The 25,200-nt window shown below is 55.2% G+C and overlaps 1 protein-coding gene across 5 annotated transcripts in view; it reads right to left on the bottom strand.

The window, feature by feature from the left end:
• RAP1GAP (RAP1 GTPase activating protein) overlaps positions 1–25,200 on the bottom strand; it is a 73,695-nt gene that overhangs the window by 33,292 nt on the left and 15,203 nt on the right. For 4 of the 5 annotated variants that reach the window (XR_004441047.1, XR_004441049.1, XM_033227944.1 and 1 more), the window contains exon 2: positions 20,537–20,572. The exons of the other annotated variant lie outside the window; for it this stretch is intronic. The gene's annotated coding sequence lies outside the window, so the exon portion shown is untranslated. The remainder of the gene's footprint in view (positions 1–20,536; positions 20,573–25,200) is intronic. 5 annotated transcript variants of the gene reach the window in all.

Below are 25,200 nucleotides of genomic sequence, written 5' to 3'. Positions count from 1 at the left end.
GGTCAGGAAGTCCTGGGGTAGAAGCAGGTAAAGCTGGCCGCCCCTGCTAGTGCTGGAGTGCTGGGTGTGGCTGTGGCTGTCCAGTGGTGGCTGTTGCTTGTGATCAGGCTAGTCCCGGTGCCCTTCTGTCTTCCCCTAGGCTCATATGATAGCCATGCAGTAGTCCCTGACAAACCCCCTTCCAGAACCCTCTCTGCCTCAGTCTCCCCAGGTGTAGGTGTCCATTTCACTCAGGATTGCTCATGTGGGTGCGGAACCAGAGTGGCCTCTGAAGGCCAGGGTGCTCTGGCTTCCACCTGGGACCCCCATCCCAGGGTCCTTGGCTCTCCAGTTCCTGGTTGGCCAGAGTCCTGCTCCCCGAAGGCAACTCCACCTAAAAAGCCACTGCTGAGGTCGTAAGGGGCAGGGGAAGGGAGGGGCTCCAGGATGGGGACAGAGAAGGAAACTGGAGGCTCTGGGCACTGCCTATTCATCCATCCCCAGACCTGAAGGGGTAGAAGAGGGACAGGAATGACAAAGCCACGACCTACCGGGCATCTTGCATAATCTAATTTAATCCTCACAGCTCCCCAATGAGGCAGATGTTCAGAAACTGCCTGCTTTCCACACGAGGCTCAGAAACTTGCCCAAGGCCACACAGGCAATGAGGCAGGGCAGGCATTTGGACACAGGTTTGTTGACTTCAGAGCCCAAGATCTGAACTTTATAACACGTGTGGCCAATCCTGTGGACCTCCCCACAGAACCTTACAACTTCCAGCTCAGGAACTCGACCCAGCACCTCAAGTCAAGTTGGAAAGGTAATAGTAACAACAGCAATGGCAGACACAGCTGATACAGAACTTACTATGTGCGGGCTCTGCTCTGCTTTATTGTATTAACTCATTTAATTTGCATTTTTCAAAGGAGGGAACTAAGACACAGAGAGGTTAGGTAACTTGTCCAAGGTCACACACAGTAAATGAAGGTCTGAAGATTTGACCTCCCCCAACATCTCGTTGTGGTACTCTTAACACTACACTATACTGACACTTATTAAATAGCAGTTGCTCAATAAATACTTTTTTCTTTTTCTTTTTCTTTTTTTTTTTTTTGAGACAGGGTCTTGCTATTGCTGCCCAGGCTGGTGTGCAGTGGCGTGATCAAAGCTCACTGCAGCCTTAAACTCCTAGGCTCAAGCCATCCTCCCTCCTCAGCCCCCCAAGTTGCTGGGACTACAGGCACCACCATGCCCAGCTAATTTTAGTAGAGATGAGGTCTCCCTGTGTTACCCAGGCTGGTCTGGAACTCGTGGGCTCAAGCGATCCTCCCACCTCAGCCTCCCAAAGTGCTGCAATCGCAGGCATGAGCCACTGCGACTGGCCTTTTGTCGTTGTTAAGAAATGGGGTCTTGCTCTGTCACCCAAGCTGGAGTACAGTGGCATGATCATGGCTCACTGCAGCCTTGAACTGCTGAGATCAAGTGATCCTTCCCCCTCAGCCTCCTAGTAGCTGGGACAACAGGTGTGTGCTCGGCTAATTAATTTTTTTTTTTTTTTGAGACGGGTGTCTTGCTGTGTTGCTCAGGCTGGTCTGGAACTCCTGGTCTCAAGTGATCCTCCCACCTTGGCCTCCCAAAACACTAGGATTACAGGAGTAAGCCACTGTACCTGGCCCCAATAAATACTTCTGAAGCAATGAATGAAAGCCTCTCCCCTCCTCACCAGCCCTCTGCCCTTCTCTGCTTCACATCCTTTCCTGCTCAGCCTTCCTTGCCAGCTCGCCCGTCTCTGCCCCACCTTTCCCAGCACCCCTCCAATACCCTTCTTCCTCTGGCCTCGGCAGACCACCCACAATGTGGTCATTTCCTCCCACTTCATGAACCCGAACCTCTCTGTCACTCCCCTTCTCTCTCCTATCCCACCCTGGTCTCCTCCTGGTCTTCTCCATTCAGTTCACATCATGGAGGTCCCCCTGGTCTCCATCCCTTCCTTATGTCTCCAAAACCCTCTCTGGCCTGGCTCAGCTTAAAATGCTTTGCATTCCTCCTGGGCGGCAGCAGCTGGGAGGAGCCCAGAGCATGCCGGGACATGGGGAGCTCTCCCCTCTCCTCCTTCCCCCTGCCATGACCGTGGTCACATCTGCGCAGCACCCTGGAGCTTACAGTGGCATTGTTTCATTCGAGCGCCACAGCAACTTATTAAAAATCCAGATGAGGCCGTGCACAGTGGTTCACACCTGTAATCCCAGCACTTTGGGAGGATGACGCAGGTGGATCACCTGAGGTCAGGAGGTCGAGACCAGCCTGGCCTACATGGTGAAACCCTGTCTCTACTGGAAATACAAAAATTAGCTGAGAATAGTGCCACATGCCTGTAATCCTAGCTACTTGGGAGGTTGAGGCAGGAGAATCGCTTGAACCCAGGAGGCGGAAGTTGCAGTGAGCCGAGATCGCACCACTGCACTCCAGCCTGGGCAACAAGAGCAAAACTCTGTCTCAAAAAAAAAAAAAAAAAAATCCAGATGAGATATAAACCTTTTTTCCAGATGAGAAAACTGAGGCTCAGAGAGGTTCAGTGACAAGCCCCAGGTCGCACACCGGGAAAGGGCAGGGCTGAGGTGTGACTCCAGTCCAGTGTCCCTTCCACAGCGTGCATCCCACTGCCCTCAGCCCAGGCCCTCAGTCCCATCACCTGGCCTCCTGCCCCAGTGACCTCCCATCACGGCCCTGGCTCCTGCAGCCACTGCCGAGCGCCTTCCCTAGGCCCAGCTCCAGCTCTGCCCTGTCTGGCCTGGACACCTGCCCGCTGCTTCCTCTGACACATGAAATGGGAGCAGCCAGAGAGGAGGTGACTCGCCCAAGGTCACATGGAAAGCTGCAGCCAACCTAGAGTCTGGGCCGGGCACATTCCGGGGTCACCTTCAGCCCCTGTGTCTGTGTGGTGGCCGTCTCTCCCTCTCGGGGAGAACACGCACCTTTTCCAGGGAAAGGGCGAAGCAGGGGTGTGGGGGAAGGGCCCAGCTCCTGAGTGGGATGGGCCCGACCGGAAGCCGCTGCTGACAGCTCCCAGGTTTCTTGGCAACTGTCACTGCACCTCCTCCCCCTCCCTTATCTCTGCATCGAGGTAACAATAATAATCGCACCATCATGAGTGCAGCTCTTTGTACTTTTCAAAAGCCTTCTTTATCTGCTCACTCCTGGGACTCTCACCGGAACTGGAGTGGAGATAAGGCAGTCACTAGGATCCCCAATTCCCAGAAGGGCAAACTGAGGCTTAGAGAGGTGAAAACACGACCTCAAAGTCAGCCAGTAAGGCCTTGGGCAGCAGATCAGGGATAAGATCACAGGCCTTCCTCTAGTCCAGGGCGGGCAGATCTCAAGGGAGTTCCACACTGCAAAACAGCAGGGCCAGCCCAGGCTCCGTGGTTCATGCCTGCAATCCCAGCACTTTGGTAGGCTGAGGTAGGCCATCTTTACAAACAAATTAAAAAACCAGCCCACTGCAGTGGCTCACACCTATAGTCCCAGGCACTCAGGAGGCTGAGGTGGGAGGATCACTTGAGCCAGAAGTTCCAGGCTACAGTGAGCCATGATGGTGCCACTGCATTCCAGCCCAGGTGACACAGCAAGACCCTGTCTCTACAATGGAAACAAACCAACAAAACATCAGGATCAGACCCAGAAATGGTGGGGGAAGAGGGGAATGCCAAGCACGAGTGGCCAGATGCCTCTCTGGGGTGCTTCTCACATGTTAACCAGCTGGAGGGGTGGGGAGAGGATCCTTTTTCTCTCATCGGCAAAATGAGAGATAATGTACCCACTTCACAGAGTGGCTGTAAAGTGCTTCTAACTATTATTATTGGCCAGTCTTCTGGAGAGCCCAACCCTTTCAGGGCACCAGAAGTGTGGTGGGGCTATCCTGGGTGGTGGGCTTGGCCCTTTGGCCCCTCAGAGATAGCTGCCCTGGATGGTGGTCTCCCAGTGGGTCCAGCCCCTGCCGACTCCCTCCAGCCTCAACCTCATACCTCCCCTTTCCTGTCCTGCCCCAGCCGCCTGTCCTGGCTCTGTCCTAACCTCCCCAGGCTGCAGGCAGTTTTCCTAAGCAGCCACACTGTTCACAGGCACTCCCCTCTGCTGATGGTGCCTTCTCCTGCTTTTCTGCCTAGTGAACCACTGATGGTTTGAAATTCAACTTAACCAGGTGAAACTCTGGTGGCCAGGGCAGGTGGAACAGGACCATCAAGGCAAGAAGGCTAGGACCGGGAGCAGGGGAATGGGGATCTGGACAGGCGACAGTGCCTGGAGCAAGAGCAGGAGGAGCCCACCCTGAGGACAGCCACCCACTGCACGCAGGCTGGGAGACCGGACATGGAAAGAGGGGGTGGTCTGGGAGGGCGGGGGAGGGGTTCAGGGAGCCAATGAACACAGGGCAGAGAAGAATTCGGTAGGGGGCAGCAGCCAGGAACAGGGGCCTGAGGGGTTCCGGCCAGTCCAGCACTGGTCATCAGAAGTCAGGAGGGGGAGGCCTGGGTCCAGTTCCCTGGGGTCTTCCTGGTTTCTAGATCAACCTAGTTCTACCAAGTTCTACCACCCAGGTAGGGTAGAGGATGAGGACAAAGGCACAGACCTCCCAGTGACAAGGGGGTTGTGGAGGGCAACCCTGAGAGAGGCTCCTCTGGATGGGGGTTGGGGGGCTGCCAGAGCCGGGTCTCCTAGCCATGGGCATCAGGTCTGAGGGGACTCGAATCTCCTGAAACCAGAACCAAGTGGCTGCCCCGGAACTGCCCCCTCCCAGGGGTGCACAGAGACCCATTGTTTTCTGAGCTCAACCAGCCGGCACTGCCCTCCCCTTGGCTTGCCCCTGTCCCTGCCAAGGTGCCAGGGAAGGTGGCGGGGCAGCCAGTTGAGCAGGTTTCCAAAGCTAGGTCCAGGGAACCTGGCCCCTTCCTCCCCAGCCCACCAGGAGCCTAAGCAGCCAGGCATAGACACGGGAGGCTCCTGTGTCCCCTTTCCCTGGGCACCTTCCACCTCTCCCAGGACTCTAGAGGGAGTGTGGGGATGGAGTAGGGGAGGGGCGGGGGACTGCTTGCCATGTGGGCACTGCGATGTCATTTAATCCTTATGACAACAACCCTGACCTCAGGCTGCTATCTTCACCCATTTCAGAGATACAGAGACAGAGGGTGCCCCTGGGGGTGTGGGTGGGGGACTCAGGCTCCAATCTGGGCAGAGGGGTAGGCAGGAAGGTGGCACATGGGGCCTCCACCCTCGCCCCATGCTGGCTGTGTGCCGAGACACCCGGATCCCGGAGCTGGGCCAGGCAGAGGCCTCCTGAACAAATAACAGGTTGGCAGCCCAGAGAGGTGGTCACGGGATCAGTCCCTGCCCAGAGTACAGCACCTGGGAACCGGGCCACCCATTTACCTGCTGTCTGTCCAGCGTCTGTCTCCCTTGCCCAGGTGGCCTGAGCCCCACTGTGGCCAAAACCCGACCCTTCCCACCTCCCTGTGGACTTCAGTGAGGACTGACTCCTCCCCTGCACTGGGGTAAGGAGGAGGAGTGACTCTGAGATGACCTGGCCACAGGGCCTCTTCCTGCTGGACAACAACATCTGCTTCCCTAGCCTGGCGCTTTACAGTTTACAAACTGCCTTCGCCATCAACCCTCTCAACAGCCTCCTGAGGAACGCAGAGCAGTAACGCTATCTCCATTCTGCCCGGAAGAAAACTGGAGCCTGGACGGAGATCATGACTTCCAAGCTTCCAGCCCGAAGCTCGGCCCCAGCTGCTCTGCCCCTTGCCCACGTCCACGCAGGACAGAGCTCCCACTGATGGGCAAGGCTGGGCCAGGGCGAACTTCTTAGCACCCGTCAGCCCATACGCTGTATTACAGCCGCCTGCGCTTTCTGTCTCTCCTCACTCCCTGCATTGTCCCCTGCAGCCTCCGCAGCCCGGGGGGTCTCCCTTCGCTGAGCTCCAGGCATTCCTTCGCTCGCTCACCCACTCGGTCATCCACCCACTCCCCCATCTGCCCTTCGTTCCTCTGCTCAGTCATTCATTCAGAACACATGTCCTGAGGTCTGCTCTGGACAGAACAATGGTGCTGGGTGTTGGGATCAGAGGTGGGGTGAACCAGGCCTCCCCCATCTCAAAGCAGAGCCTCAGAGATACCTGCCTGGACTGTTCCTGAGGCGCCTCTGGTCTCACTGCCTAGACAGTGAGTCCCCCATCGCTGAGGCCTTGCTTAATCCTTCCCTCCTGCTCTGCACCAGCCCTAGCTGGAGTTGGGGTTGCTGTCTCATAGGCTCCAGGCCAGGCTGGTGAGCAGAAGTCCCTGCCTCTCACAGCTCCCCAGGCGGGGTGACCGCCCAGGCCAAGGTGAAACCCCCATGGGGATAGACAAGGTCACCATCTCCTAACCAAAGGTGCCATGGAGAAGCCCTCCCTCTGCCCCTAGATCACAGTGTGTGCAGGATTAAGTCACCATAACCTCTCCAAGCTTCAGTTTCTCTACCGAAAATTGGGTCTCAGGCCGGCTCTCCCATCCTACAGAGGGCGAATGGGAGGAAGAGAAACTGGAAACTGAGTCCACCAAGGATTGGTTGGAAGCAGAACCCTGGAGGAGGGCTTTCCCAGTGGAGAGGACTCTTCTAAGTCACTTCTCTTCTCTGAGCCTCAGTTTCCTCAGCAACAAAATGGAAGAGTAATACCAACTTTGCAGGATTGTTGTGTGGAATAAATTAGGTATTATATGGACAACCTGACTAGCCTAGAGCTGAGGACACAGTAGGTGCTCAATAAATTGCAGGCTCCTGCCTGGAGAGGCAGTGTAGCGTCAGTGTGGGCTCTGGAGCCAGATCCTTCAGAGCGAATCCTAACTCTGCCACATAACAGCTGTGTGACCTTGGACACGTTACTTAACCACTATGAACCTCAGTTTCCTCATCTATAAAATGGGGACAGCAGTGCTGACCTCTGAGGGTTAAATGAGTGCATGGGTGTAAAGTGCTTAACATTCACCATGAGCATTTCCTGGCCTTCCCTTCTCTTCCTCCCTTTCTTCCTTCCTCTGTAGGCGCCTGAGGACTGAGACAAGACTCCGAGGTGTAAGTTGTGAGAAGGTAGAAAGACAGGACAAACACAGCTGCCCAAGAGTAAAGCAACCTAGACTGGGCACGGTGGCTCACGCCTGTAATCCCAGCACTCTGGGAGGTCAAGGCAGGCGGATCACCTGAGGTCGGGAGTTTGAGACTAGCCTGACCAACATGGAGAAACCCCGTCTCTACTAAAAATAAAAAAGTTAGCTGGGCGTGGTGGCGCATGCCTGTAATCCCAGCTACTTGGGAGGCTGAGGCAGGAGAATGGCTTGAACCCAGGAGGCAGAAGTTGCAGTGAGCCGAGATCATGCCATTATACTCTAGCCTGGGCAACAAGAGCAAAATTCCATCAGAAAGGGGAAAGGGGAAGGGGAAAGGGGAAAGGAAAGGAAAGGAAAGGAAAGGAAGAAGGGAGGAAAGGAAGGAAGGAAGGAAGAAGAAAGGAAGAGAGGAAGAAAGGAAGAAAAGGGAAGGAAGAAGGAAAGAAGGAAAGAGAGGAAGAGAGAAAGAAAGAGAGAGAGAGAGAGGGAGGGAGGGAGGGAGGGAGGGAAAGCAACTGGAGCAACCTGCCATGTAAGGTGCTGAGCTCCCCATCAAGCAAAGGCAGAGTGAGCTTCTCAGAGGTGCAGCCAGGGAGATCTCAAGGTGTGGGAACGGGAGGAGTGGTGGGGGGTTTGACTAGAGGACCTCAAGTGCCTCCCACATTTGAAATTATTATTATTATTATTATTATTATTTGGTGGTGGGGGGACAGGGTCTCACTTTGTCACCTAGGGTGGAGTGCAGTGGTGAGATCTCAGCTCATTCCAACTTCTGCCTCCTAGGCTCCAGCGATCTTCCCACCTCAGCCTCCCAAGTAGCTGAGACCACAGATGCATGCCACCACATCCGGCTAATTTTTTATTTTATTTTATTTTTTGTAGAGACAGGGTTTCACCATGTTGCCCAGGCTGGTCTGAACTCCTGGACCCAAGTGATCCACCCGGCTCAGTCTCCCAAAGTGCTGGAATTACAGGAGTGAGCCACTGCACCCAGCCCCACATCTGGAATTCTATGCCTCTTGATGACTCCAGGATCCCTGTGCTGAGGGCAGAGGCATTGGATGAATTCCCAAAAGGGAACAGACTTTTCCAGATCTGCTGGGGGCACAGAGATTGCCGCTACTTCTTAGGAGGCCTGTTTCGCCTCCTATTAAAGATTAAAATGTGCCGGGCGCGGTGGCTCAAGCCTGTAATCCCAGCACTTTGGGAGGCCGAGACGGGCGGATCAGGAGGTCAGGAGATTGAGACCATCCTGGCTAACACGGTGAAACCCCGTCTCTACCAAAATACAAAAAGCTAGCCGGGCGAGGTGGCGGACGCCTATAGTCCCAGCTACTCAGGAGGCTGAGGCAGGAGAATAGCGTGAACCCGGGAGGCGGAGCTTGCAGTGAGCTGAGATCCAGCCACTGCACTCCAGCCTGGGCGACAGAGCGAGACTCCGTCTCAAAAAAAAAAAAAAAAAAAAAAAAAAAAAGATTAAAATGTGCATACTCTTTGGCCCAGCAACCCCATTTCTAGGCATTTATTCTCCAGAAATAGTACACAAATGCATAAAGATATATGAACAAAAAATAGTCATGAAGCAGAGTTTGTAACCGCAAACATCTGGACACCACTTCAATGTCCATTATAAGGAGATTAGTTAAATATATCAGACTATGAAATACTATACAGCAATGACAAAGAAGGTCTTCAGTCTTGATGGAAAAGGGTGTTTGAGGCATATTATTAAGTGAATAAAGTGGGTTACACACAACAAAAATCTCATTTGTAAAAATTTAAAATTACATGTCAAAGTTTACATGGCTGGCTGGTAGTGGTGGTTCATGCCTATAATCCTAGCACTTTGGGAGGTCAAGGCAGGCGGATCTCTTGAAGCCAGAAGTTCAAGATTCAAGACCATCCTGGGCAATGTAGCAAAACCCCACCTCTACCAAAAAAAAAAACCCACAAAAATTAGCTGGGCATGGTGGTGCATGCCTGTAGTCCCAGCTACTCAGGAGGCTGAGGTGGAAAGACCGATTGAGCCTGAGAGGTTGAGGCTGCAGTGAGCCAAGATCACACCACTGTACTTCAGCCTGAGTAACAGAGCAAGATCCTGTTAAAAAAAAAAAAAAAAAAAGGCCAGGCGCGGTGGCTCACACCTATAATCCCAGCACTTTAGCACTTTTGCCAAGGCGGGTGGATCACCTGAGGTCGGGAGTTTGAGACCAGCCTGACCAACATGGTGAAACCCCATCTCTATTAAAAATACAAAATTAGCTGGACGTGGTAGTGCATGCCTGTAATCCCAGCTACTCAAGAGGCTGAAGCAGGAGAATCGCTTGAACCCAGGAGGCAGAGTTGCAGTGAACCAAGATTGCACCACTGCACTCCAGCCTGGGCGACAGAGCAAGACTCTGTCTCAAAAAAAAAAAAAAAAAAAAAAAAAAACAGAGAGAGAGAGAAAAGGGGTTTACTGCGTATGGGACCCTAAGGCCCAAGAGCTCTCAGAATTTTGAGTGGGATGAAGCCCAGTTGGGCCATGTCTGTCTGTCCGTCCTCTCGCTCTTTAAACAAAAACAAAAACAAAAAGCAAGTTTACATGGCTTATCTCTGAGAAGCAGGACCACTAGGAACTTCTGCCTTCTGTGGCAAATACTTTTCTGCACAGTTTGGATGTTTATAATGAACACTTAGTATTTGTGTAATCAGAAAAAAAATTAAAGATTTTAGAGAGCTGAGCACTCACTCTGGCTCAGCTCTCTGAGCACCTGACTGCTTTACCCTTTTCCATCACCTTGAGAGGGAGGTATGACTCACCCCTTATTCCGAGGGGGAGAAGCTGACACGAAAAGAGACTAAACACCATGACCAATGTCCCTGAGCCAGGCATGACAGAGCTGGGTCCATTCTGGCTGGCTCCCAAGCCCACACTGTTTCCCCTACGTTAGGCATTAGGCAACCTGCTCCAAGGGTCAGGGAAGAACAGAGGCAGCACAGAAGCGGCCCAGGCAGCTGGACCCAGGGATGTGCCCTGAGACTCCAGCTGGCACGTCCTGCAAGCCAGGCCAGCCGGGTTAGCATGTGTGGGCACAGAGCTGTCTACCTCATTTGTAAATGTAAATGTAGGCTCTGCTCCTAGCGCAGGCTTCACGCCCTGAGCTGCCCCAGGCTGGCAGGTGCCCAGCCCCACCCCTGGCACTACCCCCAGAAGCCTCAGGGTCACCAGGCAGGTGGGCACGTGCTGGCCCAGGCCCTTCCCTGGAGCTCTAAATAACTTTCTGTGTTGATCAACCTGTTTGTGGATGGATTTGCCATTGAAGGTCACTTGCCACCTTCTCACTGAGAGCCTGGGAAGGTGACAAGCACACCTGAGTGCCTGAGTCTGGATGGGCCACAGAACAAGACCTGGAAGTCAGATGGACATGAGTTCAAATCCTGCCTGTGCCAAGCTCTAGCTGTGTGGCCTAGGGAGAGTCCCTTCACCTCTCTGAGCCTCTGTTTCCTCGGCTATAAAATGGTATTGAGAGAATTTCTCCCTGCAGGGCTGCTGAGAGCATTCAATGAGAGAACGAGTGAGAAAGTGCCCCCTAAGCTAGAAGCCACCTTGCACGTGTAGAAGAGAGTTATGACCTCACCCGTGTGAGGGCGGGCGGGGGTCAAGCGCACATCTGCGCCTATGTAGAGTGAGCAAGGATCCACCCTGGCTGGACCAGAGGGCCCTGCTGCACAGACTCAGCCGGTGGGCGGGGCGGCGTCTGACACTTTTCCTGGGAGTCGGCACCGGGTGTTCTGAAGCTCTGCCTGGTGCTGCGAGAGGGTGTGTGTGACTCTGTGGGTGAGAATGGAGATGGGAGGCCCCGGCAGGAGCGTGAATGGGTGTGGGAGGGAAAGCGCTTGTGTCGCATGTTTTGGATCTGATCACGCCACCCACCTGCCTAGAAGGCCCCAATGGCTTCCCACTGTGAGCAGGATCCAGACGCAACCGCCTCACGTGGCCCACGAGGCCCTGCGTGTCTGCTCCCCATCCCCAGACCCCCTCCCGCCCGCTCACTGTCTGGCTTCATCCAGGGCCTCTTTCCTCCTTCCCCAGACTCCTTTCCGCTCCTCAAACCCAAGGTGCTCCTTCCCACCTGCAGGCCTCTGCACAAGCTGTGCCCCCTGCCTGTGACCCACTTCCTGTCCGCCTGGATCACATTTCAGGTGCTATGTCCGTATTCAGTCTTCCAGAGCTCCCTACCTAGACCAGGAGAAGCTGCTCCCAACCTGACCAGCTTTCCCAGAAGCCCATCCTGGGCCTTCATGGATTTACCTGTTGCGTTTGCACATTTCATGGTGTGACCATTAGGCTACTGTCAGTCTCTCCCGCTAGAAATGGAGTTTCCTCAGGTCATGCCTGGGTCTGTTTGGGTCTGATGTGCTGCATGAATGAATGTGTATGTCTGTGCCTCTATGGTTCATGATGAAGCTGTCTCCACGAGGGTCAAGTCTATGGGTGTGAGTAGGGAAATATGTGTGTGTGTACACGTAACAGGTCATCTCAAAGAACCTTTCCTCGGCCTGCAGGCAGGTGGGCTGGGAAAGGCCAAGGCAACCTGCGGCCAGTGCCCAGGCTGGCTGGGGTGAGGGAGAACAAGCACAAGTTCCCTTGCCCCCCGCTACGCCCCTCCTAAAATAGGTCCAGGGTCTTTGTGCAGGTAGGTCCAGTCAGGTGGGCTCCAGGTTGGCAGCCTGGCTCTGCCCTGCAGCGAGCTCTACCCCTGCCTGCTCCTACAGGTTGGAGCCCAGCCTCCTGCCTGCACAGCCCAGCTCACTTGAGGCTCAAGCCAAATCTGGTCTTCCATGGCTGCCCACGCTCCCCACCACCCCACAGGGCCTGCCCAGTGGGCAGCAGTTCTGGGTTTTTTTGTTTTGTTTTTTTTGAAACGGAATTTTGCTCTGTCGGCCAGGCTGGAGTGCAGTGGCGTGATCTCGGCTCATGGCAATCTCCACCTCCTGGGTTCAAGTGATTCTCCTGCCTCAGTCTCCCGAGTAGCTGGGATCACAAGTGTGCACCACCATGCCCAGCTATTTTTTTTTTTTTTTTTTGTATTTTTAGTAGAGATAGGGTTTCACCATGTTGGCCAGGCCGGTCTTGAACTCCTGACCTCAGGTGATCTACCCGCCTCGGCCTCCCCAGAGTGCTAGGATTACAGGTATGAATGAGCCACCACACCTGACTAGGCAGCAGTTCCTGATCTGAAAGAAGTGGGCTTCCAGCCTCTCTACCTTCTCAGCCACTTCCACCTGCTGCCAGGAGATGATCTGGAATGTTTCAGCTGTAGGGCAGGGGAAGGAGTCCTATTCCTGCCCCCAATCCTTTACACTTTCTCTGCCCTCTGCCTGGACTACCCTTTCCACAGCCAGCTCCTTCCCATTCAGGCCTCAGAGAGGCCCCTCCCTGATACCCTTGGCAAAGCCAGCTCTTACACCCACCCCATCCGTACTGCACATTGCCCATCTGAAACTTTCTTAGCTCTCTGTCTCCTGCACTGGAGGATAATGGGCGTGAAGCAGGGACCATGTCTGTCAGGCTCACTGCTGCATCCTCAATTCTTAGACTAGTACCTGGCATGTGGTAGGAACTCTGTAAGTATTTGTTAAGTTAACAAATGGCTAATGGAAGCCTTGAAAGACCCCATGAGGTGAACATTACCCGTTTGCAGGCACGGAAACTGAGGTTCCGAGAGGTTAAGTCTCTAGCCCAATGTCACAAAGCAAAGAGCTGGACCAGGTCAAACTTCTGACAAGCTAACTCCACTAGAACCCCAGCACATCAGAGTGCATCACAGCTGATCTTCCCATTTCATAGGTATGAAAATGAGCCTCCAAGAGGGAGGGTGATGTTTCTCTAGGTCATGTGGGTCCGAGGCACGTGTTTCTTCCCTCCTGCAGCATGGGGTCAGAAACAGCTGCATTGTTACACCCGCCAGCCCTTTAAAAGCACCTCCTCACTGCCTGTCGCTCACCGTGAGGCCAGAGCCATGAACACCCCCACTGCACAAAGGAACGAGCCAAGGCTCAGCAAGGTGAGAGACTCCTCAAGGTCACTGGCCAGGACCTGGCACCAGGCCTGTCAGACTCCAAAGCCAGTGTTCTCAGGGTCAGTGCCTAGGGCCAGTGCCTAAGGCCAGTGCCCACGGCTGGGGCGTACAGTCACGTGTAGGCAGGCAGGTCACCCCCTGGCAGGCAGCAAGCTTCCAGAGGACACAGTCTACACACCGAGTGAGATTCCGCACCCACTGCGGGCACAGCAGGTAACCATGACCACGATGATGGCAGTAACCGCAATAGCTGGCATCGATGGAGGACGTGCTCCGTGCCAGGCCCTGGTTTCAGGCCTTGGCACCCATTATCTCATTTAATCCCCACACCAATCTTCCAGGTAGTACTTTCATTGCCCTCATTTTACAGGTGAGGAAACTGAGATCCAGAGAAATCACCCAGCCAGCTGGTGGCTGAGACGCATCTGCAGTCCCAGCCCACACTGGCTCCAGGGCTTCCACAGCTCTGCACTAAGGGCACAGCCAGGGCCTCCCTGAGCTGGGGACTGACTCAGTATCACACAGCAGTTCCTTGGAGCAGGGAGGAGGGTGGGCGACTGGCACCCTAGCAGGCCTCTTCCCATGGTGGCTTGGGGGTTCAGAGCCTTCCAGTGTAGCCCACAGAAGTCCCAGCGGGACCTGCAGGGACATGACCTGGTAACTATCTCTCTTCCCTTCACCTGTCAGGCCCAACTCAGTCCAGCACATGCCACCACACGCTTTTCTCCTCCACAATGATGACCTGCCACCTCCTATCCCTGGAACATTCTCATACAGTGCACCTCCCTTCCCCACTACACACACACACACACACACACACACACACACACACACGCTGCCACTTGGCCCACTTTGACTTTTGAGTCACCTCCTCCAGGAAGTCTTCCTTGATTCCCAGATGTGGGCAGGAGTCCCTTCTCTGAGCTCTCAGCAACACTCACATCTCCCTAGTCAGCACATGTCATTCCCATCAAACCACCTCTTTCCTTATGACCCTCTCTAGACTCTGAACCCCAGAAGTGGCCTCATCTACTATCTCCACCATCATGTCCCCAGCACCCAGCACAGGGTTTGGCCCTAGGAGGGTGTCCCCACACTAAATGCTTGTTGAATTAGTTTGCTGAATGAATGAATTTTGGGGAAGATCCTGAACTCAGAAGGCCTTTCCAGGATCTGGGCTACTAGAAAATCCCCTCCTTAATCATCTACTCAGCCTGTGGCCACCACAGTGCCTAAAATTCTATCACTAGAGAATCCCTCTTTGGATGAATGAGTCTTTCCTCCCAAAATGCAAATGCTTAGTTACAAGGGAGAACATCCCCCTGAGCATACACTCTGCACTAATTTCATTCGAAGCAATACTGTTTCCATTGTTATGGACAAGCTGAGGTTCAGAGAGGCAGAGTAGATGGGGTAAGGCCACGCAGCAAGTAAGTGGAAGTTGAGCTGGGTATTTGAACTCAGGTCTACCTATCAGAACTCAAATATTCCCATGCATCCCAGACAAATAGACCAGAGTTTGAGCATCCCCAGGAGGTAGGGGCACACAGGGCCAACCAGACCAGGGACCTCAGGGCTGCAAGAGCCCCCTCTTCATGATGCGGAGGATAGACGTGGGAGAGCAGGGTTGCACACAAGTGAGATGGGGACCCACTTCTCAAGATCACACAGCCAAACAGTGGCAGTCCCAGAGCCACAACACATGTGGAGGGGATTTTCTCTTGTCTCCTGAAGCTATAGGGGATCCTTCCTGGAAGGGGAGGGGGTCTCTCTGTCACTAGGTTCATCCCTGCCTCAGAGTCTTTGCACCTGCTGCTCCCTCTGTCTGGACATCTGCCAGCTCCCCCATGGCCAGCTCCTCTCATCCTTCAGGTTTTGGTTCAAACACCCCCTCTTCAGAAAGGCTTTCCAGGACTCCTTCATTTTCCAGCCATACAGCACGGGATGACAGGCAAACTGGAGCCTGGCTACTTAGGCTCTAATCTCAGCTTTACCAAGGGATCTTGAACAGGTTACTTAACCTCTCTTTGCCTCAGTTTCCCCAGCCCTAAACCAGGGTTCCTAACAGTCTTGCCTCGCAGTGCTGTTGTGAGGATCAAACCCATGAACGTGTGCAAAGTGCTCTGAAACACAGCCCAGTGCACGCTCAGCTCTCGGCGAGGACCAGCTCTTTTTAGTATGTAGCCTTGCTTTGAAATTCAGTGGACCTGGCCAGGCGCGGTGGCTCACGCCTGTAATCCCAGCACTTTGGGAGGCCAAGGCAGGCGAATCACAAGGTCAGGAGCTCAAGACCAGCCTGGCTAAGATGGTGAAACTCCGTCTCTACTAAAAATACAAGAAAAAAAATTTAGCTGGGTGTGGTGGCGGGTGCCTGTAATCCCAGCTACTCAGGAGGCTGAAGCAGAGAATTGCTTGAACCCGGGAGGTGGAGGTTGCAGTGAGCCAAGATGGCGCCACTGCACCCCAGCCTGGGTGACAGAGCGAGACTGTGTCTCAAAAAAGAAAAAAAAAGAAAAAGAAATTCAGTGTACCCATCAGAGGTTATTTCCTTGTCTATTTACTTATAGTCTGCCTCCCCCATTCCCGATTTTACAGATGAGGAAATCCAGGTTCAGAGAGGTGAAGTACTGCCCAAACCAAGCTCTCTGAGGATAGGGGCTAGGCCTGTCTCGTTTTCTGCTGAATCTGCAGTAACTAAAACCATGCCTGGCCTATAGCAGGTGTTCAGTGGTTACTGTGGCTGGATGAATAAATGATGAACAAATGACCACAGCTCTATCGCTCTGATGCTCTGTGCAGCCAGGAGCTTGGGCATCGAAGATTCTATTTCAGCCCACCTCTGCCCACTCTGGTCCCAAATGACCCTTAGCTCAACTGAAGTCTCAGCCTGTCTTAGAAGTGGCTGTTAGGGGCTGGGCACAGTGGCTCATGCCTGTAATCCTAGCACTTTGAGGGGCTGAGGGAGGAGGATTGCTTGAGCCCAGGAGGTCGAGGCTGCAGTGAGCTGAGATTGCCCCACTGCACTCCAGACTGGGTGACAGTGTGAGACCCTGTCTCAAAAAATAAAAATAAAAATAAAATAAAGAGAAGTGGCTGCTAGGATAGATAGACAGGCTAATGAGCTGGGGACCAGCATCCATATCCCTGACCCCAGTAGAACCCCCTTACCCTGGCTGGGCCAAGGGGATGAGGCAGGAGGCCTTGGCATTTGCCTTGGGAGATCCCTGCCCAGAGGTATAGTGGCAGCCATGGGCTCAGGAAGCAGCTGCTAGCTCTCCCATCCCATGCACTGCCAGCTGCCCGCCGGGGGCCTACCCACCAGATGCATAATAGATGAGGAGGCCCAGCGGGACGTGCCTGCTTGGCATTTCAGAGCCACTAATGAGGCCAGCCTCGTGCTTCCTGCAGCAGCACACAGGCCCCAGGGCCTCTGGCTCAGTAATCGCCACAAGGAGCCACCTGAGGACAGGGCCACCCACCCCAGCCTACCATTTAGCACAAGCAGCATCCAGGAGATCAAGGGCTAAAGGCATGGCCTCAGAGTGGCACCACTGTCAGTCTTGGTTTGCCCCTCACTGACTGCATGTCCCTGGGCCACCGCTTCCTCTCGCTGAGCCTCAGTTTCCTCATCTGTAAAATGGGGATGGACAGTAGTAAGGGACGGATAGTATTCTGTAAGGCTGGTGTCAGGATGGAATGAAATGATTCAGGGAAGTGCTGGGCCCAGGGCCTGGGATACAGGAAGTGTTCCATATATGGGAGCAACTGGTACCAGTTCTGTTAAGAGGAAACATCTCACCAACCAGAAGGGCCTTCCCAGTAGGACACATGGACTGAGCAGTGACTCCCGCCTGGGTGGCATTCAGGGCTACACCACTCCTCGCCCCTCCCTTGCCTCATAACCAAGACCTTCCCCATTTCTGCAGCTTCACTGTCTCTGACCAAGGTCCCTTCCTCAGCAGAAGAAAGAGCTGGATTCAAATCCAGCCCTCACCAGCTGTGACTTTGAGCCAAAGCCTCCACCACTCTCAGCCCTGGTTTTGGCCTCTAAACTGGGAACAACAGGCCAAATTGCAGGAACGATGCCATGATTTAATGAGACCTCCAGGGTAAAATGCCTGGCACACTGTCAGCTCTTAATCCTTGCTGGGTTCTGCCTCCACCTCCCAGGCTCCTAGTTTTAAGGCCAAAGTTATTTCCCGAAGGTATTTTCAGAACCCTCCTGCCTTGCGCTAGTCCACTTGGCCATTCCTCTACCCTGCCACCGCTCCACCTCCCACCATCCATCTGAATACACTTTAAATGTCCAGTCCCCCTTCTAGGACATCTGGGTCCCTTAGGGCTGCAGAATCAGAGTCACTCACTGTCCCACTGGCTCCCAACCCTCACACTGGGCCTCCTTCCTCTTGCATCTGCACATGTACTCTGAGGTCCCCCACTGCAAACAACCTGCTGAGAGGGGTTGGCGGTGCATAGGGGAACTTAGCCATGATAACATCTGGCCTCTACCAAGATTCACTGCTCCCTTAATCCAAGCTCTAACCTCTTAATCCTGTTTTGTAAAGGGGTGGGGGGAAATCACCTCCTCCAGGAAGCCTTCCCAGACTACTGACAAGGTTTTCCTCATTCCCTTCCCTGAACACATTCAATTCAATTCCACAAGCATTAAGCATTTACGGGCATGGTAGTTGTACAAGACCATGTGGAGGACAGAGACATGAGAAAAGTACAGCCTGGCCTTTATGGGAGAAAGTGGGGCTAAGTTGAGTTCAAATGTAACTTAGTGGGAGGCCGAGGTGGGAGGATCACTTGAGCTCAGGAGTTCAAGACTAGACTGGCCAACATGGTGAGACCTTGTCTAAAAATACAAAAATAATTACCCAGGAGTGATGGCACACACCTGTGGTCCCAGCTACTCAGGAGGCTGAGGCAAGAGATTCACCTGAACCCAGGAGGTGGAGGTTGCAGTGAGCCGAGATTGCACCACTACACTCCAGCCTGGACGACAGAATGAGACCCTGTCTCCAAAAAAACAAAAAGTGACTGAAGCACCTCTGCTTTCAAGGAGTTCAGAGCCTGCTCTGCACTGCAAGGTTATGTGAACACATGCAGCTCACCCGAAGTCAACTTCCGGAAATGCCCTATTCAACGAGCACATGTTGAGTAGCAAGTGCCGCCCAGAGAGGGAAAATGACTTGCCAAAGTCACACAACTAGAATGTGGCAGAGGCAGATTCCAGTCCACACCTGTCAGACTCTGAAGTCCATGCTCTTTCCCTTACCCCAGGAAGATTCACGAGTGCATGCTCTATAGCAGCAGAGGAGGCATTCTGAAGAGGGAATGGGGGTGTGGGGATCAAGAAAGAAAACACTCAACAAATGGTGACAAAGGTGGGCTGGAGGTGTGGCGAAGGCCTGTGGAAATGGAAGTGGAGGGACATCAAGGGGAGGTGACGCTGACTGGGGCCATGTTCCCATTGATCAGAAATACAGGGCATGGGAGAAGCAAGCCCCAAACTAGAAAAGGAGGTGGAGACAGGCTTTGAGTGCCGGAAGATCATGATTAATGGTCAAAATGACCACCACTGACTGAGCACTAACCATATGCCAAGCATGGACTGGAGTTAAGCAATGGCCTTTGGCAGCTAGAAAGGGAGGGCCTACGGTTAGCACCTTGGACAGCGGCTCCAGCTAGGCGGGCACAGGCAAGGCATTTTGGGTAATGGGGCGTGTCCTGGGGGAATGGCCAATCTTTACTTGATAGATGGGTCAACTGGGAAGCCTAGAGAGGGGATGGGACTCGCCCAAAGTCACACAGCTGGCCAGTTACAATCAGTCCTGGGCTGTCAACTCTAACTCTTGGCTTAGGGCTCCCTAGAGTGGGCCTTCTGGGTGGCCCCTGTCTCTGAGTCTTCCCTCAAGCACATCCTTTGTTCAGACCATCCCTGTGGCCTGGTGGCCCTGGGACAGAGTAGGTGAGGCTCTGGGTTCTGCACAGGGTCTGGAAGATCAAGGTTCAAATCCCAACTGCTTATGTGACCTTGGGCAACTCATTTCCCCACTCTGGGCTTCATTGTTCTTATCTGTAATTAGAGATAATAGTCCCTAACTCTGAGGTATGGTCTAAGTTACATGAGATAACACATGTCAGGCACCTAGTGCAGTAACCAGTAGATAGCACGTGCCTAAGAAGTGGCAGTTGTCAGTGGTGTTATTACTGAACTCCCTGAAGGAAAGGATGGCACCTTCCTCACCTCTGCCTGTATCCCCCACCCAGTCTGCCCCTGCTCTGAGCATAGGACACCATCTTGCAGGAGGAGGGGTTCAAATGGACTAGGCACAGCAGCAGGAGACGATGCCCAGAAAGGGAGAGGAAGCAGCCCGAGGTTGCATGGAGAGCATCAAAGGGAAATAGAAAGGCAGGCTGGGAGCTTAGCCGAGGCACCCTGTGTGCCTCCCACCCCAGGCCTGGCTTCCCAGGAGGGCTCTGTGGGGACCATGGTGCCAGATGGGAGTCGCCCAGTAGCTGGGGGGTACTGCAGGACCTACGGACCCCAGGAAGCCCTGAGCAGGGGCAGGAAGCAGCAGCCAGAGCAGTTGGGGGGCTCTCCTGCTGGAAGTGAAGCAGCAGGAGGAGCAGCCAGCCAGGCCCACATGATGCTGATGCCAGGGAAGACAGGAGGCACCCGCCTGCTGGGGCATCAGGGTGCTACAGTGTATCCCGAGGTGAGGCTGCACCTCCACCCATTGCCTCTTGGTGTTGGGAAGCTCCAGACATGGTTGCCTCGTTCCCTCCTCCTCCAGAGGGCAGCCCCAGACACAGGAAATATGGGAGGGGGGGCGGTTCTGAGGGCTGTCACGGGAAGTAACTAGAGGATTCAGGGTCAGTAAAGGCTAAAGGGAACCCTGGCCCAGCAAGGAGCCACCTGAGGTGGGAAGAAATAGAGAAGAAAAAAAGGAAGGAAGCATTTAAGCAAAAGGGCCAGGGTTTTTTGTCCATATGTCAGGTCCAGTTTTTGTTTTTGTTCTTTTTACTTTACATCCTATTAACGGGCATTTTAATCCCCATTTCACAGATGAGAAAACTGAGGTTCAGAGAGGTTAAGGAACTGCTGAAAGTCACACAGGCAGTGGCAGAGTGAAGATGTGAACCTGCTTTGCCTGCCTCCAAGGCTCTCTAAAAAAGTACTCTGGGGACAGACCTGGTAAGACGGTCTGCCCACCCCCTTGCCCTGAGAGGACGCTTGGAGGCTTGGTGATGTCTGGCCCGGCATCGCAGGGGTAGGAATGGATTGGGGGTATCTGCAGGGACCAGCCAAGGCAACCCAGGCCCTCCTGAGAGTCCCCAGTACTCACCATACACTCCGGCGAGGGGTGAAGGACTTGTCCACCCTGAAACACAATAAGAGGAGCCACAGGTGAGGGGACATCCCTTCTCACTAGCTTGGTCCAGCAAATCAGACCCACCTGCACTGCGCCACCCTCCCAGCGGGGCTGGAGAAGGTCCTGTTTCTAAGGATACCTGATGCAGTCACTATCACCCTTAGGCTTGCAGGGGTTCAACTGTCAGATTAGGGACATGGGAAGGCAGGGGGGTTGAAGAGCCAGGAAAAGAGGCAAGACTGGGGGCAGTGGGGCAGGGGGCAGGGCTGTGGGGTGTTAGCAGGGGTAGGGGGACAGGTGGAGTAGGACAGTGACTACAGCAGTTTGGATCATGGCAAGGATGTAGGTGTGCAGCTGGGGCTAGCTTAGAGCTTTTCCAGGCAGGATGGAGCAGTTTGCTGGATGTCTATGGTTTATGGTGGGCAGAAAGAACATCAGCCTCAAGGCCCGCAGCCTGCCTCAATCCTGAAGCTGTTCACTCATGTCCACCCAGGAAGCAAATGTCTGCGAATCTGGGAGGAGATCTAGGAGGAGCTTCCCCCCACCCTCATCCCAACACACATACCCTGCTCCCCAAGACTTCAGGGGCACCTCAGACTTTGTCTCCCCCAAATCCTCCCAGATCCAGCCCCAGAACATATGTTTGGGTAGCACTCCCTCCCCGCCCTGATTCTCCTACTGCACTCTGAGGGCACCCTGGTGCCGCTGGGGGAAGGGGCTGAGCAGCTGTTGGGACAACAAGCAACTCGCCTCCTGCCCAGAGCTAAGAAGGGGATGAGGAGGGAGCCCAGTCCACTCTGCCAGTGAAGGGGCGTCCTCCGAAGGGCAGGGCTGGGGGCTCCCAGGGACAGCTGATGGGGAAGGCCGACTCTGCAGACAGGGAGGTCAGAGAAGCCAGGACTTGTCCAAGGTCATAGAACAGGACCCAGCCTGCAAGCTGCTCCTCGGTGTCGGCTGGCCAGGAAACTCAGGGCCTAGCCCAGCTGTCACCTGACAGCAAGCAAGACCCCAGATGGAAGGGCAGCCTCTGGCCTCCCACCCCACCCCGCCCCTCTGCTGGGGTCACCTCAAAAGTTGAGCGTCCACAAGGGGAAGGCAGTTTGGACAAAATCCCCATAGCTCAGCGAGCACTGACCATGTCCACACACAAGCCCCAGCACTCCACTCCCCAAGGTGAGTCCCAGGGTCCCTCTGACCACTGAGAGGCAGGGCTGGTGAAAGTCATGGAGCTGCTTGTCTGGCTGGGCAGGGGCTCTGAGAACACTCTGTCTAATCCATCTTCCCTCCAGTTTGCCAAATCTCTGCAACAGGCATAAATCCCCATCCCACCTCTGCATCCCTTGACCCCAAGATGAACCTGCTGCCACTCTGATCTCCTCCAGGCCTCCAAGCCCAGGCAGCCAGTGGCACAGGGAGGAGGGGGTTCCCGAGAGCCAGGATGCAGGAAGGAGGGCAGCCTGGTGCCCAGAGTGGGCAGGGCCTACTAAGGGCTTCTAGAGTCCCTTTATCCAGAGCCTGAGAGGCCCAGCAGCTGCAGAGGCAAAGTGGGAGGTCCAGCAGAGCCTACCCCTGACCTGCCTGCCCCCACTCCCACATACCTATACATGTGAGCAGGCGTGCACACATGCATGCACACACACAGGCCCAGAAGCCCCCCAGCCCCAGTCACATACATAAGCGCCACTATCATGTGCTTAGACACAAACACGGCAATGTCCACCCTGCACTCACCTCCCCCCACAGGCACATGCACACGCAATGGGAACACACAGACACAGAAACACACACGCACGCGCACACACACACACACACACCACACACACACACACACACACACAGGCGCCGCAACATGACAGCCATGCGCGCACTGAGGTCAAACGCTCAGCCCCCATAGCAGTCACAGCTCAGGCCCATCCGCCCGAGCGCGCGCACACCCCGCACGGGGCTCCCCCCACGCGTGCACACGCGCGCACGCGCCCTGCCCCGCCCCGCGCCCTACCCGCCGTAGGCCCCGAAGGTGAAGCTGCGCTTCCGGCCGCTCATGGTGGTGCCGCCGCCGCCGCCCGGCCCGGCCCTGGCAAGCTGGAGCCGCCTTCCCGCGCCCGGGTCACCTTGGCAACGCGGCCGCCCCGCCCCCGCCCCCGCCCCAGATGGGGTCTGTCATCGCCCGAGCGGGCCGCGGTCCAGCTGCCGGGGGCCGCCGGCGCAGAAAGGGCCGCTTGTTCGCGCCGCCCTGGGCCGGCCGGGCGGGGTTTCGCGGGACTTTCCGAGCCGGGCCCGGCCGGGCGGGGATTGAGGGGCCTGGGGCAGCCCCTCCCCAACCCCCTTCCCCGCCACCGCCCCCCGTCCAGGCCGCAGACCCTCTGCTGGGGGGACGCCCTCCTCCCGGCCCCTCGAGCCGCCGCGCTCCTCGGCGGATCCGTCCCCATCATCACGAGCTGGGAGCTCCCTCCCAGATGCCTGGGTCTGCATGGCAGGCATGTCCCGCTCCTTCCTGTCCCTCGAATTTCTCATCTGTAAAGTGGGATTCCTGCCGCCGGCCTCCTAGGACCTGGGGATGACGAAATGAGTTCACGCACGTAAAGCGCTCGGCCCAGGTCCTGGCGTACAGTAGATGCTTAATAAATGCCGGGTACAAGAGTTCCGCAGCGGGGTCAGGCGTTCTGCCCTTCCCGCGAACAAATGAGTGAATGAAGAACAGTCTCCAATAACCCCTCCTTGCCCACCTGTCTCCCCTTCCCCCAGGAGCCCCCTTCCCCTTTGCCCTGGTGAGGAGGAGGAGCAAAGGGGAGGAGTGGAGACACCTCCTCCATTCCCCTCTTGAAAAGTCATGCAGCCCAGGTCCCAACCTTGAGGGGAAACTGGGCTCTGAGTTCTGCAGCAGGTACTTATTCACTCAACAAACACTCCAAGTCCCTCTTCTGCACCCAGCTCGCCCAGAACTCAGTCCAGTGCTCTTCCTCAGAGTAAGCTGTTTCCCCCACCCAACTGGAGCTGTGTCAGCAGACACCGGGTCACTAGCCCCGACCCCTGAGCACACTGCCCTCCACCCCAACACCCACTCTTCCCCCCATAGAGGGAGAGATCCTTCCCCCAGGCCCTGCACCCGAGGAGGCAGGCTCCCACAGTCTCCAGGTTTTCTACGGGATTTTCTGTTTAAACAAACTGCAGGGCGCAGATGCAGCCGGGGATAAGGGAGGAAGGATGACCAAGGGCACAAGGACAGTGCAGCAGGGATTCTGCAGAAGCCTTTCAGGAGCTGTTCCACCTGGGACCGGGCCTGGGCTTGGTGAGCTGCAGCTCACCTAGGAAATGACGTCTCCACAGTTTGTCTCACCTAGGCAGGGTAGGTGGCGCTGCGGTTTCCCCATTTTAGACACAAAGAAATTGAGATCCTCGCTCACACCAATTACTTCTCTCTTGGGGATCTGCCCTCAGCCCCTCTCAGCTCCCACCTGCGACCTCTTCTCTGCACATTCTGGTGGGTACAGGGGCCCTCAAGAGCCACTTGCAGGGTTCAGAGCCTGGGCAGAACAAACAATATTTCCTCATTCCTAGAACTATGTCCCTTGGTTTGCAGTCCTCAGAGAAGGGTCTGGCTCCCCCTTGCAAGGTGCTCTGGAGCCTGGAATGGGCCCCTTCTGCTCTGGGCAGCGCTGCAGATTCCTGCGGGGAGGAAGCACTCCAGGGCAGGCTCCTGAGGAATGGGTCCTGGGAGCACTGAGGTCTGCCTGAAAAGGGAGGAACTTCCTTCCTTCCTTCCTTCCTTCCTTCCTTCCTTCCTTCCTTCCCTCCTTCCTTCCCTCCCTCCTTCCTTCCTTCACTCCTTCCTTCCTTCACTTCCTGCCTTCCTTCCTTCCTTCCTTCCCTCCCTCCCTCCTTCCTTCCTTCTTCCTTCCCTCCCTCCCTCCTTCCTTCCTTCCTTCCTTCCTTCCCTCCCTCCTTCCTTCCTTCCCTCCCTCCTTCCTTCCTTCGCTCCTTCCTTCCCTCCTTCCTTCCTTCCCTCCTTCCTTCCTTCCTTCCCTCCTTCCTTCCCTCCTTCCTTCCTTCCTCCCTGCCTCCCTCCCTCCCTCCTTCCTTCCCTCCTTTCTAAGTAGTAGTAGCAACAGCCTCCCTCCCTCCCTTCCTCCCTCCTTCCTAAGTAGTAACAGCAATAGCCTCCGTCCCTCCCTCCCTCCTCCTTCCCTCCTTTTTTCTAAGTAGTAGCAGCAACAGCCTCCCTCCCTCCCTCCTTCCTAAGTAGTAGCAGCAGCAGCAGGGGCTCTCAGAGAGGTGGGAGGCGGTTGGGGTAGAGGACTGAAAAGCTAGGCCTGGGCTATGGGGATGTGCACAGTGCTTGGGCTGGGGCCTGGACTCCAGCCACATCTGGGCTGCTGCATCCCCTTAGACATGGACCTATGCCTCACCAGTCTTTTCAGTGGGAACGATCCCTGAGTGGGTTCTGCATGCCCAGTTGGCAGAGTGGCCAAGGGGCCGCCAATGTGCCAAGTTTCCCAGCCAGGCCTGGCCCCTGGGAGGCCCTGCTAGTACTGGGACAGTGGGCCCTTGAGAGGAGCCATGGGGGCCGCAGGGTTCCCACCGAAGACAAAGAGCCCAGTGTGGGCTCCAGCCTCTCTGCTCTGACCAGCTGCAGCTGC

Source organism: Trachypithecus francoisi, unplaced genomic scaffold, assembly GCF_009764315.1.
Source record: "Trachypithecus francoisi isolate TF-2019V2 unplaced genomic scaffold, Tfra_2.0 Lachesis_group12, whole genome shotgun sequence".
Classification (NCBI taxonomy): domain Eukaryota; kingdom Metazoa; phylum Chordata; class Mammalia; order Primates; family Cercopithecidae; genus Trachypithecus; species Trachypithecus francoisi.
The sequence above is the reverse complement of the archived record's forward strand: the minus strand, read 5'-3'. Positions and strand labels throughout refer to the sequence as shown.